Below are 13,017 nucleotides of genomic sequence, written 5' to 3' on the forward strand. Positions count from 1 at the left end.
AGTGTGATGTGGATAAGTCTTGATAGGCAAGAGTTAGCATCTCTAAACAACTGACAGAAATCAATGAGAAAGGCCGGGCGCGGTGGCTCACGCCTGTAATCCCAGCACTTTGGGAGGCCAAGGCGGGCGGATCACGAGGTCAGGAGATCGAGACCATCCTGGCTAACATAGTGAAACCCCGTCTCTGCTAAAAATACAAAAAAATTAGCCGGGCGTGGTGGCGGGCGCCTGTAGTCCCAGCTACTCGGGAGGCTGAGGCAGGAGAATGGCGTGAATCCGGGAGGCGGAGCTTGCAGTGAGCGGAGATCGCGCCACTGCACTCCAGGCTGGGTGACAGAGCGAGACTCCGTCTCAAAAAAAAAAAAAAAAAAAAGAAATCAATGAGAAAAATATTAACCTAGAAAAGTTGAAAAAAGATATGTACTAAAAATTCCCAAATGAAGAAATAATAGTTCGCCAATAAACACAGGAAAAGATTTTATCCTTGTGAACAAAGATATTCAAATCAAAATGACATGTAATGTTTTACCTATCAGATTACTAAAGAATCAAATGAGTTACAATAGAAACTGCAGGTGATGAGAGGTAGGAACCTGGGCTTTCTCTCATTCTTTGTAGGAGTGTAAGTTGTAGAAAATCATATAATGCCTATCAAGATTTACAATTTAAAAATTGGTTTCTCTATTCAAAGTGTTATGGACTGAATGTTTGTGTTCCATCCCACAGCAAATTAATGTATTGAAGTCCTAACCCTCAATGCGATGGTATTTGGACACGCATCTTTGGAAGGTAATTAAGAAGGGATGAGGTAATGAGAGTTGGGGCTTGCATGATGAAATTATTGCTCTTATAGGAAGAGACACCAGATTTTTGTTTTCTTTTTCTCCCTCTCCCTCCTCTCTATCTTTCTCTGCCGTGTGAGGACATACCCAGAAGTCCCGTCTGCAATCTAGGAAGAGAGAACTCACCAAATCCGTAGGCACCTTGATCTTAGACTTTCAGCCTCCCAAACTGTGAGAAATACATTCCTGTTGGTTAAGCCACCCAGTCTTTGGTCTTTTGCTATCACAGCCTGAGCAGACTAAGACATTGTTTGTGTGTGTGTGTGTGTGTGTGTATGATTTAAAAGCAAGTAACAGGAGAAGTAAAAAAAAAAATGTAAGCACTGCGGTATCAATCAGAACATTATATTGGGGATTGGCAAACTCTACAGCCCATTGCCATATCAAGCCCACTGCCTGTTTTGGAAATAGAAAATATTGGAGCAGAGCCATACTCATTTGTTTATGTATTGTTTCTGGCTGTTTTTATGCTACAACAATAGACTTGAGTAACTGCAACAGAGACTGAATGAACTGCAAAGCCTAAAATATTTCTTATCTCTTCATTTGTTGACAGTTTGCCAATGCTTCTATTGAGATTAAAACCATAAACAACTTAAATATTCATTAATTATGTTTAATTAAAATTATTTTATATTCACAATGTGAAGTATTATGCAGCAATTGGTAGAGTCTTACATATAGACATGTAAATATGGCTTAAGATATTTTGTTAAATGAGAGTTATGGCTCAATATGTGTAGCATAATTCATTTATGTAAACAATATGTATAAAGAGAGATACATACATATGTATGCTACCATTTATAAAGTGCTAAAGTACTGCCCTAAGCATGTAACATAATTTGTCTTATTATATGATTTATTACATATAACAATCATATGTGTTAGTAATATTATTTAATTTTAAATATTAAATAATGGTAATATTTACTATTTTGCAGAGAAGAAATTGAGGGTTAAAAGACTAATTTGTCTAGTCACATAGCTAGTAAGTGACAAGGTCAGAACATGAATTCACACTTTTCACCACTGTACTGTGCATAAATGTTCAAAAAGGGTAAACACAAACAGTTTTTACTTGGGGAGTAAGGAAGATATTAGAAATGGAATTATAAGGGCCGTTAATTTTCTGATATTGTTTATTGTGTTTACTGGTAATAAATGATTGTTGTTAAAGATTCAAAGGTGCTTCCATGTTGGAAAAAAAAGAATGTAGGAAATAATTTCATGAACTTTGTCAGAACTAAGTCAATGTTACTGTCAGTAAATTTTGATAGTCACATTAATGCCAAATACATTGAAATCTGTCATTTAGGATCATTTTCTAATCATTTTAATTAAGAATGAAGAAATGATAGTTCACCAACAAACATATGAAAAAGATGTTTATCAGAAAACCCATTCAGTTTATAAATGAAGGAAAGAAAGCTATAACATCAATTATTTTTTAGGAAACTTGCGAAACAGGGAAAACTAAAATGTCAAAGTCTGGGGTAACCACCATGGATTCTCTAAGTTTGCATTATTCAAAGGGATATAATTTTCCTGCCATATCATTTGACAGGCATAGTTGTGGCCTGGCGGAAATAGGTTTACACTGAAAATAAATTAGATTGAATTAAATTAATGATCCGACTATAAATTTTGGCCCTGTCCTTTTACTAGCTAGGTCATTAAATAACAAAGAAATTATTTAGTCTCTTGAAATTTTACTTTATATTTAAAATGAGGATGTTGGTCCCTAAATTTCTGGGTCTACATACATTAAAGCTTCTAATACATCCAGCACATTACCAGTTATTTGCCATTTATTAAGCATCACTTAGTAGGTGCTTAATAAACACTGGCTATATCTACAGAGATAGAATTCAGACTGTCAAGTAGCAAGTTAAATTGGTCATCCCAGATATTTCTGTCCTCAGCTCTACTAGTCCAGAAGGAAAGTGGTTTTCTCCCACTCACTAGCACAAGCTGGCAACAGCACCATCCGGACTCAATGCTCATCACTATGGTAACAACCGTGGTCTCCCTGCTTCCTGCTCAGTGTTTATTCTTCCCTTTTCTCCCCACCCCCCTCAGAGCCAGACTCAGCCTGTGGCTCCTACTCAGAAGGTTTTCTGAAAAGAATAGACAAATTATAGAAAACGGTAATTGGATATAATCTCTTTTTCCCTCAAAGTAAGATACCACTATGATCCACTTTTTTTTTTTTTTTTTTTTTTTTTTTTGGTAAAAGGAGCCTAACTAAATATAGTACTTCCATTCCTGTAACAACACATGATTCCTTATGTTTGATGGAGATAGAAACAGGAGACATGCTTATTGATACTCACTTAATCCTCATGAATTTGCTGGCTAATCTTTAGAGCCCTACTGCCCGGGGGCATCCCATGGAGGGGATTGTGGGAGCAAAGACACAGATATAGGAATGCAGTTGGTGGATCTGAAGGTCCATGGGTCCACTGGCTTTGTAGGAAGAGTAGGTTGACACGGGTGAGGAGGAGGAAGTAAGGCTGGAGTGCTAGACTGGGCCAAGTTGTGAGATAATTGATACTGTTAATCTTGTCCCTTTCCTAGGAAAAATCGTCTCTCTTCATTATACCAAATTTCACTGTCAGGATCACTTAGGTCCTGCATTCCTTATGTTTCTATGATTGTAGCAGCTGCAAGAGAACCAAATATATGTAAACTCAATGATACTTGATCTTAAGCAGTTTGCCATCTATGGCCCTTGATGCAACAGTTATACTTGTATAACTTATTTTCTTAGCTTCCGGCTTTCCAAAAGCAGACCTATCTAGATAATTATTTTTACAGGAATAATATTTTTGCAAATGTTAAGTTGCCGTTTTTCATTTTCAGAAATCATGTTGCTATGCAGCTCTGCACTTATTAAATCACTGGACTTCATTTCATGGGAGGTTGGAACAGAGGAGTCATTTCTTGGCCATCAATGGAAAACCATATTTTAAAAAATTCACAGTGAAAACATAATATTGAAATCCAGGCTTTGTTGAGAGGGGAAAAATATTGTTTAAATTTGCCAAAATTTCATTTACAAATCAAATGCTAAGCCTAGGGAATCTGGATCACTGAATTTTACTATAAGCCATTATGTAGAGAAGACTGATATATGCTGCAAGGGACATTTCTATCTAAGAATAGGGAAAGCCCCTTATATTTCTGAGAGGAGATGGTTGGGAGGAGTACAGAGAAGAAAGACAAGCCATCAGACATGATTATGTCAGCTCTCTTGTCCCCTTGGGGTAGTAGTTCTTGGAAGATGTGGTAGAAACATGGTCCAGGACAGCAGGTATATCCCAGCTTGTGCTTCAGAGCATCCTACAGTTGGCGTGGCACTGCATCTAACATGGTGCCAGATTGGATGGCAGAAATGGCTGAGTGAGCTGTCTAGAGGGCTGAGCTTTAGATATCACCTCATTTCTTCATATCCTCCAATATTCTGTATCCTTGACATGAATGGGAAATGGAAGAAGCAGTAGACCAGAAGAGGACTAAGGTTAGAAGGAAGAGGTCATGAATGTAGCTATGACTTCAGCAGGGATGCCAACATAGCATTTGAGGGAACCAGGTGGGACAAACCACACCTCTGTGGGCACCACCCCTGTTTCCTGGGCACCAGACCAAACAAGCTACAACGTGTCAGAGACCAGCAAGGACTCATAGGCAGTATCTATCCCTAAGGACAATTCATTTATTGTATGTGTGATACATAAGCATACCTGTATGTCCAGGTGCCAATTTGGAAAGTATGAGAGGAAGGGAATACTTAGAAGGAGCTTAAACTTAGAACTATCCAAAACTGAGGTATCTTTAAATAGCAAGTAGAGAATAAATAAAGTTATATTTTCACTCTGAGTGTATAACTTTTGAACCATGAACATCAGCATTCTTAACCACATGGAGAACTTCCTGGAGGCCTTCTGAGGCAGTATACATATGTTTAGCCAAGTAACAGAGAAAACTTAGCAACTCCTAATGGTAGACCTAATAATATGATAGAATTAGAATCAGAATCATAGAATCTCACAGTGATGGGAATCTTTCAGTTCAACCATCTAAGTAACCTGAACCAGAGAAAAAACAAGACTACCATGTCCAGCCAGCAGAATGCTATAATATGCTATGATGACTGGAATCCTTGTTAACCAATTCCAGCAACCTGTGAGTATGGATTTCAAATAAAATTATATTCATCGAGCACGCTAGATTTTGTAAGGCACCACGTATTCTCTAAGTGAGCGATAAACAGTTGTGATAGACTAGAACAGAAGAGAGGGTTAAAATTGCAAGAGACCTTAGAAGTTGTGTATTTTAATGTTTGTTTTAATCATCTGCATCAGAATCAGCTTAAATGTATGAACATGCAGATTCCTGGACCCTAGTCTTTATCACCTGAATCACAAATCTCTAGTGATAGACTCTGGATATGTTTTTATTTTTTATGTATTTTTTTTTATTTTTTTAAACCAGTAATTTTTATTATGTAGTCATTTCCAAAGTTGACAAAGAAATAGATTAACTATCCCAATTAGTTGTATTGACTGCAGAAAATGTTCACTACTGTGTTGTAGAAACTGTTTTTTTCTAAATTAATAGGATGGTTGTACTAAATATTTGGGATAGACACCTCATGTTTAAATATTTTAATCCCTAAGCATAAAAAAAATCAGAAGCAAACTAGGATTGAGCTGTCAGTCTGGGATTTATTATTGAATAAGGGTAATCTCCTCCTACTGGGCTGTCATCAGCCTATCACCTCTCCCTTGACACCAGCATGAAGGTCGAAGCTCACACCACCTCTGCAGACTCATTTCATCCCTCACCTGCCTACGGTCACCTGTGTGGTTGGTGAGTCCTTGAGCCCTCAAAGGCCTAATAACATAGATGAGTTCAGATCCAGAATCATCAGGGATCTGTAACTTTGGAGTGAGAAATTGGTTTTCAAAGCAAGAATCCAGCTGGGGAAAATCTATAATGGATAAATATTTAAATGACACAAGGGTTTTAAGAAATTAAAAGAATGTGAAATGAAGTGAGTTGTAAACAAAACCTCCATGCCCTTCTTCTCCGTGTGACTCAGTTACCCTCGTGCCTGACAGGCTTTGCCCACAGAGCCCAGGGGACCCTCAGCGACGGCCTGCTGTGGTCGTCAAAGTGATGGCCTCGGTCAGGACTCATTCAGTCCCCAAAACAGGCCCGAGTTTTGTCTGAGTTTTCACCTTAAACCCCACACGGTCGTCCTGGCAGGTCATGGTAAGATAGAAAGCCTTGCAAATAAGTCAGGTTATCTGATCTGAATTTTTCCCTTCTCAGCCCGGGCCAGAAACAAATACCCAAATGCAGCATTTGAGAGATTGCTACTTGTCTGTCGCCTCCTCGAGAACAGCACGTAACTGCAATGCAGCCTGTACAGGAGGACAGAGGGAAGGAAAAGCCAGAGCCAGGTCTTGAGCTGAGGAGGGCAGAGTCTTGTGGAGGGCCCTCAGGACTGGGTGATGCTGTGAGGGAGCATGAACCCCGTGTCCCTGAGGGTCCTGAGCGCTACTCGGCCATTGGGTCGGATCACCAGGTGGGTGATGCTGCCGTTGTTGAGGGAGCAGTGGAGCCAGCCTTCGGGAGGAAACTGCAGCGCTGTGCCCTGTCAGCTGCAGCGAATGACACTGGCGTGACATCGGAAGATCTCCTAATTATCCTCCCCCTGCTTGGCATCCCCCGAGGGATGTAGTTTCGGAGCGCTCCCTCGATCCGGACTCCATCTTCATAGCATGCCCAGCGGCCGCTTCCAGTGATACGCTGCCAGGCTGGCTTGACAAGGAGGGTTCCCGCCCCAGGTCTGTGCGGCCTTTGAAGACGCTTGGCGGGTGCCTGTTGCTGAAGCCAGTGGTTTCTATGGGGTGGGTCATGGAGGAATGGACGATTTTATTAAACCTCAACCCCAAGCTTGCAAGTCGGAGTCCAGTTAGTTCGACCTGTTCACGACCCGGTGGGTTCAGACTGCAGTCCTCTTCCAGGGAGCCGTCCACATGGTATTGGGAACGCATGACGAGGAGGGTGTGCCCTGTGGCCTTGGCTCTGCAGTGGTCCAGCCTGGAAGCCAGCTCTTCTCCAGATTCCACGTTCCTCTTCCTTAGGTTGTTCAGAGACAGTGGTTCTTGCCTGTCCCGGTCGGGGTCCCAGACGCTGAGGCTCGGCCGCATGCCCCACGCCTAGGCCCGCGGCTCGGCTGCGCGCGGCTTCCCCGCTGTGTCAGCGAAGCAGAACCCCGGGACCAAGCCCCTGGCCAGCCCCCAGACTGCCAACCTCAGCACCTGCTGGATCCCGGGGCCGCCCGCTCCCGCTCAGTTCCCAGGCGCTCAATGCCTGGCAGGCGCGCCGCCTCTGGATATGCTTTTAAATAACAGAGTTGGGCCGGGCGCAGTTGCTCAAGCCTACCTGTAATTCCAGACATACAGGAGCTCCACACCAGCCTGGGCAGCATAGCGAGACTACAAAAATGAAGATAAAATAAATTGGACTGTGGTGGCACGTCCGTGTCATCCCAGCTACTAAGGAGGCTCAGGCGGGAGAATGGCTTGAGCCTGGGAGTCCAAGGCTGTAGTGATCTATGATGGCGCCTCTGCACTCCAGCCTGGGTGACAGAGCAAGACTCTATCTCAATAAATAAGTAAGTAAGTAAATAAATAAATAACTGATCTGTTTTGTGCCACCTATACCACTTTTCTAGTCCTAGACTTCATTTAGCAAATGAGAAAACCAAGGTGTAGAAGCGCAAATGATTTGCTCCTGATTACTCCACTAGTTAGTGGAAGAGCCAAGATTGTATCTAATAATGGTCTTTCATAATTTGTTAATTGAGAGGGAGAGTGGGGAGACGATGGGGATGGTTTATGAGATATACCAGGCTGGTTAATCTTGTCTTTCAGTCACAGGATGCTCATTCCCCTCCCATACTCCACCCCCATGGCTCTCTTAAAGTTATTGTTCAAATGAGTGTGGCAAGGTTCGTGAACACTTTTAGCTGGGGGTGAGAATTCTCAGTCCCTTGACATAGGAATTTTCAGCATATCCCAATAATTAGATTCTGGAAGAACTTGTAACCCAAACTCATACATAGGACTGCTTTATATTGGAACACCAACTTTCTGCATGTTACGGAACACATAGCTCCAGAACCGAGATCAGTCGTCCATCTACAAATGTCATTCCCTTTTATTTGATGAGTTAACTGAGGAATGCTTATTTCCATATCAGCAGACAAATCTAAATATATAACATGTAAACCTCTGTGTTTATATGTTTGTTTTCCCCCAGAAAAGGAAGTTGGCTTTCAGTCCAGAAATTATTATTATTATTTTATTTTTTGAGAGACAGAGTCTCACTCTGTTGCCCGGGTTGGAGTGCAGTGGCATGATCATTGCTCACTGCAAACTCGGAGTCCTTGTCACAAGCAATCCTCCTACCTTGGCCTCCTAAAGTGTTGGGTTTACAGGTGTGAGCCACTGTGCCTGGCCCAGAGATAATATTTTTCATAAGACACAGTTGGAAGCAGATGCAGTTACCAGAGGTCCCTTTAATTCCACTCTGCTATTTTCCTAAATGCAGTGCAGATTCTTGCCTTTGTATCTCCAGAAGATTTTCACACTTTCCAAATTTCACTTCTCTTCAGTGAAATGCTTTCTCATTTCTAGAGTTATTCTACAGCTGGCTTTCACCTATCGTTTATATGTTTATGCTCATTTTTATGTCAGCATTGCATTGAACAAACAAGGGACAATCCAAACAATTTTTTTTGACAACTGCTGCAAGCACAACCACTCTAAGGGCAAGTTCTTCTCTGTCCCAGATGAAATGAGGGGCAGGTGTCATTGACTTTCCTGGTTACTCTTAGAAAATAAAATATCCTCTACATACTTTAATCTCTGGAGTAATCTCAGTTTAGTAACCTGGATGTCCAGCCAAAACTCCAAATTTCATCCAATGTTAAAGTTTCTTTCCTCCTCCAGCATTGGCCTGTCAGGGCCCAAGGTGGAAAAGCAAGCGGGGAGTGATTGGCTTCATGACTCTGTCACTTCTCCCCTGCCCTCCTTCCCAGGTCCCTGACAAGGTAAGAGGAAGGGAGGGGAGGCAAGAGGTTGGGAGGAAGCCTTATTGACTCACATCAATCTATGATAGACATTTACAGTTGATTTTGTCCTGGAGCATTTTCATAGGTTCTTTGGGGACATCCATTGCTGGAAGTCTCCCTCGATGTGGGCACGTGCTTCTGCTAATCACTTTGCCTTTATCTGACAGACCCCTGGGTATATTGTGGTACACCTCCATTTTTAAATGCCATTGCTTCCTAAGATGCAGCCCATTTTTCCTTTGAGCACCTGGTAGGCATCCAGCCCTAGCCGTAAAATTAACCTTTAGATTTCTCAGGCACTAGTCACATACCAGTCTGGTATCAGAGGTCACATCACAGGTTCTCCTGGTGGTTGATTTTGAAGTCTCCTCACTAGATTTGAAGTCAGGAGAAGGCAACATTCATCCCTTTCCCAATCAGGAGTGGAGAGTGCAGGAAGAGTTGAGACTCAGCACTATACCAATTATTCCTAAATAAATCTTTTTCTCTAATTGCAATTTTCCAAGCATTTAATTTCATTTTCTATTCTTTTTTTGAGAGAGGCTAAGGGTTGCAAAACCAGATTTAGACTACATCCATTACACTTTCTCCATAAATAGCCTTGTATATCATTTTGGAACCTGGAAGCAGTTGTTTCTACCTATTGCCTTGGGACCTCAGCCTAAACTGAGACCAAATCTCATTTTACCTTCCTGTTTCATTCAGATGGAGACGGATCTGTACAACTAGATGGAAATGGTGTATACTTAACTTCTGAGTTCTCACCTATCTCTGCAATTTCCTTATGTTTGGGACTTTCTCTTTTCCCCTCCTCTCCTACCTGATAAGGGCCTTCACTTTCTGTGAAGTCACCCCCATAGCATCTATTTCATGTCATCACTCATTCTTTGATTTTGCAGCTCTTTCCAATTTGATATTTCCTTGCTTCATATCCCTCCACCCTCAAACTTAGGGATTTTTAACTTCTGTTTGTGCTATCAATTCAATGCAAGATTCCTGTTTAAAAAAAGGTAAGGACTATAGTTCTTAGAAAGAGATGTTAGAGAAATTTCTCCAATATCCTGGGCCCGTGGTCCCCTTGGTACCTCATCATCCAGGCCCCTGCAGATTCCTGCTTTCTTCAAGGGAACTCTGCCTGCTTGCAGAGACAGAGGAGACCCTTTTGTTTGTTGCCTACATAAGTGTGGTATCAATCACTGAAAGGAAGCACGTTGTGAATTCTATTTGCCAGTTGTATTTCAGCTTGTATGTGCTTACTTTGTTCCACTTCTTTACTTGCAGCAGCAGAATAAGGCAAACATTTAAAAAAATTCCTTTGATGAAACAACACAAAACAAGCATAGCCATTTATTTCAGACCAAAATTTTTTGAAGTATTATATTTATTGTCAAAAAGAAAATAGTGGAAATAAATTAAGATGATGTAGATGCAGAGCTAAGAAGACAGTCAGATCAATACACTGAATTATATTGTTATCAATTACACATTTGGCCACATGACAAATGTTATAAATTCTTTCAACTTTCCTCTAGATCCCAAAGAGAACATTTCATTAGACTAATATACACTGGAAAATAATTTGAATTTAGGAAGCTAAATATTTAGAACAATTTTGATTAGACTGCATGTAAAAGAGGGTTTATATATTCACCATTAGTAATTCCCAATCTAATATTGCCAGTGAGGAAACTCTGAACAGCTGTCATCTAGAATTCTAAAATATCACTCGTTGATAAATGTGCAACATAAGCACCATAGCTCAACAAAATGAAGTGCAATTTTCTCTTCAGTCAGAGAAAAGAGCAAGTTCAAGATTAGTTATGCATTAAACAGTCCATTTGGGAAGGCTAATTAGGGAGAGAGAGAAGACCTTGAAATAGAAGTCACCAGAAAAAGCTAGCAGATGAGTCTTTTTGGAGACTTAATTTGTCCTTTGTCACAGACAGAACACCTGTGAAAAGTGCATGTTGCCCTCATCCAAAGTCTGGTTATGAGGTTCAGAATGTTTTCTGATGCCTGATTAAAAAAACAAAACAAAACAAAACAATAGTAGCTCATGAAATTGTCTTTAGAGGTGCTGAGGCCTTTTGGACATCAGGTTTCCAAAGTGATATAATAGGTGTGCAAACTCAGTTCCAAAAAAAAGACATGGGCACAAGATTTTGGCTTGTTCTCGTTTTCCCCAGTACTTTAGAATGCCTGAGAATGAATAGAACATACTGCATTTAAGAGAGTCACATTTTTGACAGGAAATCTAGCACATGGAAAAAAAATCTAAATTCTTTCCAATTTAAATACACTCAGATTAGTATAGCTCTCACTCCAACCAAGTACCAGTGCTCCCAGAAGCTGCCCCAGTTTAATATCACATGCTATTCTTTACAGAACACTAATCAAGGACAAGAAAGAAGTTATTCTTGTGTAAGTTGCATTTACTTTAGTATCACTAATGTGTTTCTTTCTTGAAAATCTAGACAATGTTTTTCTTAACAAAATTTTTTAGAGTTTTGGTATCCCGTTTCCTCAATATTATCCCATACAAGCTAAATGAAACAAAAAGTTCTGGAGGAGAAGGGTAAGAGTGTTGGTTGTCCATTATTGGAAGAGGGGGATCCCAGAATTAGTGATAATTCTATGAAATATCTCTGAGCAGGTTGTCCTAGACCTGTCTTTACTAAGGAATGGAACAAATGCCCTTAAGAAAAGACCAGAATCGTAAGTTAAAGTGTTTTTTCTTAGAGCCTTTTTTTCTGAGCAGTTAGCAGTCTAGCCTTGAAGCAAGATAGGCCAAAAGCTGTGCTCTTAAACTCTATAAGTGTCAAGAACTCTCAGATGATCTATTAAAATCCAAGGCCAGGTACATTCTCTTAAGAAAATCTGTTTTTTAATATAAAATCTCTTTTTCATTTCCAAGTAGCAGGGCTAAGGAAGGCCACTTCTGATGATTTCATAATGAGGCTTAGTGAATGGTTGAACTTGCCCACTCTTCTGAGCTCAAGTTAGGCAGTGTCTAGCAGCTATGAGAACTGCTCTGGGGGTCATCCTGCTCACTGCTCTTTAACCCTCTCCTCAAGTCTTTCTTCCCTTATAAAGGGAGATTTCTTGGTCTCATGGGAGAAAAATATCCTGTTGACCTGAGTGTGTGTGTGTGTGTGTGTGTGTGTGTGTGTGTGTGTGTGTGCTGTAAGTATATACTTCTTGCAAAAATTTCCAAATCTCTACAGTCTACAATCTCAACCATGGAAATCATCTTGTTCATCTTTTATTCCCACAACCGGGGATAATATCCAAAACATTTAACAACAAATATGGCTTCTTCACAGGTTATCCAAATGGCACCGGCAATAGTGCTGGAGTAGAGACCTGAAGGCCCCATTTGTGTCTCTGGTTGGAGGGTAATGGAGAGGTGTGGATAGATGGTCATGGGAAACACTGGATGGGCTCCAGAAGTGGTTATTCACCAACTCGTAGTAAAGTATTTTAATAATTTAACGATCAATACAACTGTTAGCACTGTGCACTGCCTGGATAGAACCCCTGTTCATAGCACTATGAGGTGGAGATTATAACCTCTGCTTTATAGCTGTGGGAACTGAGGCTCAAGGAGATTAAGTAATTTTTCTATGGTTACTCAACTAGAAGGAAACAGGGAGAAAGGGAAACCTGAAGAGTAAGCCAGGCTTATAAGATGACCAAGCACAGGCTTTTCCTGCTCCTCTATGCAGCACCTGTTAGCCAGGCCCACATTTATCCAGCTCCTCAGTATCTGGTCTGTTAAATCAAGTTTAGAAATAACCTTTGACCTTCTCTCATTCTGTGACGTTGGCCTGGCTGGAAAAGTCTGCGAGAAGACCATACAGGTGGGTGCACCTCTATAAAGTACAGGTTGTTACTGCCTTACCCACTCCCCTCCAAGGTTCAGGAGACCCTGGCTGTTTTCAGGCCGTACAAAACCCCTTCAATGGCTGCTTTGCTGAATGACATGGAAGTCTGTGAGACCATCTTTTCTGAGATTGCTTTGGC

At 41.0% G+C, this 13,017-nt stretch overlaps 1 pseudogene across 1 annotated transcript in view; it reads left to right on the top strand.

Annotated features, from left to right (window-relative positions):
• The first annotated feature begins 4,903 nt into the window (after positions 1–4,903).
• Positions 4,904–13,017, top strand: part of LOC129533519 (uncharacterized) — a 29,239-nt pseudogene continuing 21,125 nt past the window's right edge. The window contains exons 1-2 of the transcript XR_008679801.2: positions 4,904–5,030; positions 6,183–7,533. The product of XR_008679801.2 is annotated as an uncharacterized protein (transcript). The remainder of the gene's footprint in view (positions 5,031–6,182; positions 7,534–13,017) is intronic.

Source organism: Gorilla gorilla, chromosome 4, assembly GCF_029281585.2.
Source record: "Gorilla gorilla gorilla isolate KB3781 chromosome 4, NHGRI_mGorGor1-v2.1_pri, whole genome shotgun sequence".
Classification (NCBI taxonomy): Eukaryota; Metazoa; Chordata; class Mammalia; order Primates; family Hominidae; genus Gorilla; species Gorilla gorilla.